Source organism: Lissotriton vulgaris, chromosome 1_2 (genome assembly GCF_964263255.1).
Source record: "Lissotriton vulgaris chromosome 1_2, aLisVul1.2, whole genome shotgun sequence".
NCBI classification, from domain to species: domain Eukaryota; kingdom Metazoa; phylum Chordata; class Amphibia; order Caudata; family Salamandridae; genus Lissotriton; species Lissotriton vulgaris.
In genome coordinates this window covers 330,024,292-330,028,159 of record NC_141686.1, presented here as the reverse complement: position 1 = coordinate 330,028,159, position 3,868 = coordinate 330,024,292, and positions in this window count along the sequence as shown.

Here is a 3,868-nt window from a genome sequence, read left to right as displayed (position 1 = left end):
CTTCCACTCTTTCCCCTCTCCTACGCTTCCACTCTCTCCTCTCACTCGTGCTTCCACTCTCTCCTCTCTCTCGTGCTACCACTCTCTCCTCTCTCTCGTGCTTACACCATCTCCTCTCTCTCGTGCTTACACTCTCTCCTCTCTCTCTTGCTTCCACCATCTCCTCTCTCTCGTGCTTCCACTCTCTCCTCTCTCTCGTGCTTACACTCTCTCCTCTCTCTCTAGATTACACTCTCTCCTCTCTCTCGTGCTTCCACTCTCTCCCCTCTCCTACGCTTCCACTCTTTCCTCTCTCTCGTGCTTCCACTCTCTCCTCTCTCTTGTGCTTCAACCTCTCCTATCTCATGCTTCCTCTCTCTCTTGTGCTTCCACTCTCTCCTCTCTCTCAAGCTTCCACTCTCTCCTCTCTCTCGAGCTTACACTCAATCCTTTCACATGAACCCACACTCTCTCCTCTCTCTCGTGCTTACACCCTCTCCTCTCTCCCGAGCTTCCACTCTCTCCTCTCTCTCTTGCTTCCACCATCTCCCCTCTCTCGTGCTTACACTCTTTCCTCTCTCTCGAGATTACACTCTCTCCTCTCTGCCAAACTTACACTCTCTCCTCTCTCCTGTGCTTCCACTCTCTCCCCTCTCCTACGCTTCCACTCTCTCCTCTCACTCGTGCTTCCACTCTCTCCTCTCTCTCGTGCTACCACTCTCTCCTCTCTCTCATGCTTACACTCTCTCCTTTGTCTCTCGTGCTTACACTCTCTCCTCTCTCTAGAGGTTACACTCTATCCTCTCTCCCGAACTTACACTCTCTCCTCTCTCTTGTATTTACACTCTCTCCCCTCTCTCTCGTGCTTCCACTCTCTCCTCTCTCTCGCACTTCCACTCTCTTCTCTCTCTCTCATGCTTCCACTCTCTTCACTTTCTCGTGCTTACCCTCTCTCGTGTTAACACTCTCTCCTCTCTCTTGTGCTTCAACCCTCTCCTCTCTCATGCTTCCTCTCTCTCTCATGCTTCCAGTCTCTCCTCTCTCTCAAGCTTATACTCTCTCCTCTCTCTTGTGCTTACACTCTCTCCTCTCTCTCGTGCTTCCACTCTCTCCTCCCTCCCGTGCGTACACTCTCTCCTCTCTCTCATGTATGCACTCTCTCCTCACTCCTATGCTTCCACTATCTCTCACTCTCTCGTCCTCGCTTCCCCTCTTTTTCTCTCGCTCTTACTTTACCCTCTCATCTCTGCCCTGCCCTCATCTTCTCTCCTCTCCCCTTCCCTTGCTTTTATCCTCTACTCTCTTCTGTACTTCCACCCTCTCATCCTCCTCCCTCTCTCTCGGTTTTCTTCGCTCTCTTCTTTACACCAACCCTATCCTCCTCCCTCTTTCGTGCTCTCTTTCTTAAAGTCACCTCTCCATCTGTCTCCCTTTCTTTCTTCCTTACACTCACCCTCTTCAACTCTCTCCCTCGCTCTGTCTCTTACATTCACCCTCTCCATGTCCTCTCTCTCCCTCGCTCTCTTCTTTACATTCACCATCTCCTCGTTCTATTCCTTACACTCACCCTCACCTCCTCCTCTTTATCTCTCTCCCTCGCTCTCTTCCTTACATTCACCATCTCCTCGTTCTATTCCTTACATTCACAATCTCCTCCTCCCTCTCTCTCCCTCCCTCTCTTCCTTACACTCACCCTCTTCACCTCTCTCCTTTGCTCTCTTCCTTACACTCACCCTCTTTCTCATCCTCTTCTCTCTTCCCCTCACTTTTTTCCTTAAGCTCATCCTCTCCTTCTCCCTTCTCTCTCCCTTGTTCTCTTATTACACTCACCTCTCCATCTCTCTCTGTTTCTCTCTTTCTTACACTCATCGTCCTCTCTTTCTTATACTCATCGTCCTCTCTCTCTTTTCCACATTGTTGGGCTTGGCCCTTTTGGTAGATTCGCCCCTGAACTTTTTGCCCTTTTAAAATGACATGATGTTAGTTGATTTCTGATCTCCTGCGCACTTTAGCACTGTGGCCCAGTGTAAAGTTTGTGCGCTCTCTGAGTGCGTGTGGTGAGACTTGGCCTGCCCTCCCATAGGGATGCATGGGGATGAAGTGTCCATGGTAGTTCCTGATGTGTGGGGAGTGCAGAGGCGAGTTTGGTATGTGCGAACTCATGGGATTAAATGCTGCACGACAGTGTGCGCAGATTTAATGTGTCTAGTGTAGAAGTGCCACTTTTAGAAGTTGGCATTTCTGTGTGCAGTGAATATGAATTGTCTGGCTTGTGATTGATAGGAGCTGGCTGGTGTGCCTGGCTCCAGGAGTCAGGATGGGTCTGCCCGGTGGTGAATGGGGAGATCTGCATGTTGAGAGCCCCGTGGTGTTGGTGGTGGTGCATCCTTGCCGCGCAGGGGGCCCAAAGCACATTGTCGGTGCCTGCCCCTGCCAGCCTTGAGGAAGAGCGAGGTCGGTTCCGCCAAACAGGAGCTCCATTGCAGAAAGTCCCGGTGAGTAGGGGCTTCATCATGTTGTGGTGCCTTGTGAGGCACAGTGAGGCCTATTTTCCCAAGCGGCCCCCGCATGATAGGGCGTCGCTTCAACGAAGGGGGCATATATTTGTTTAAAGCGGTCCAGAGGGGGCCCATGTCCTTTACTGCATTCTCGCTCCCTATTATTTCTCAGAGCCCAGATGGCTGCTAAGAGGCCCCAGTTATTTTCGGTCCCCAAGAGGGATTGGGAGCATAGACACTACTTCACGAGCCAGAGTGCTCCCAGGCACATGTTTGTTCTCAGAACCTTAGAACAGTGCTTGGGGAACATAATTATTCTTAGAGCCTAAGTGGCTCACACGTTTACAATCAGATTCCAAAGAGCTACTGAGAGCCCAAGCCCCATTTGAATGTTTCACAGCTGCCCAGCAAGTAGTGGGCAGCTGCAACCTTTAGGTTCTTCTTTATTTTAGGGAACATGTTCTTTGTCTTTATGAGTGAGACACACTCCATTGCCCCATCTTTGCCTGCACAGCTGTGCAGCACTTAGTGCCAGCTGCAACGTTTAGGACCTTCATTGAGACTCCCAGCTGCCCAGCAAGTAGTGGGCAGCTGTCACGTTTAGGTTTGCGCTGAGTGCGCCCCGTGACTGTCGCTGCTTAGGCAGCAGCCCTGACTTTATGGACATAGGGCTTTTGAGTTAGGGAGATTATACTTCCCTGTGTGATTTACGCCCCTAGTGTAATTCTTACTTAGGTGGTGAGGGTCTAATGCATTTAGACTTGTGGATCCTGTGCCTGTTATGATGTATATTACAGGTTGACGCTGAGTATAGGGTCTGCCAGTGATTACTGGCTGTGTTCTAAGTTCATATACTCTTTTACTATTTCTTTACCAAGTTCACTCTGTGATGATTCTGATGGTGGTCCAGGTGGCCCTGTCAGGTGTACATAATCCCTTGAATGTATTGCCCCGTGCCAGTTGGCACAGTGTACGTAATGTGTTTACTATTCTAATGTGTTTTGAGAATATAAAGGCTATTTTTGATATAACCTTGTGTGGAGTTCCTTTTGTGGGGGGCCTGGGATGTTTTTGCTGGTGGATGCATGCGCAAATGCTTTACACATTGCCTCCGGGATCAGCCTTACTACTCGTTCAATGCTACCAAGGGGGTGAGCAGGGGTTATCTTTGGAGTGCAACTCCCTTGCCCTAACTAGAGTGGTGGACTCTCCCTGGCTTTGGCGCAAGCCTCAGCCAACCAGAGATCCAATTTCTAACACTCATACTCTTCCTTACACTCGCCCTCCTCCTCTCTCTGTCCCTTGCTCTCTTCCTTACACTCACACTCACCCTCTCTTCAACCTCTTTCTCTATCCCTCCTTCACTCTCTTCCTTACATTCACCCTCGCCT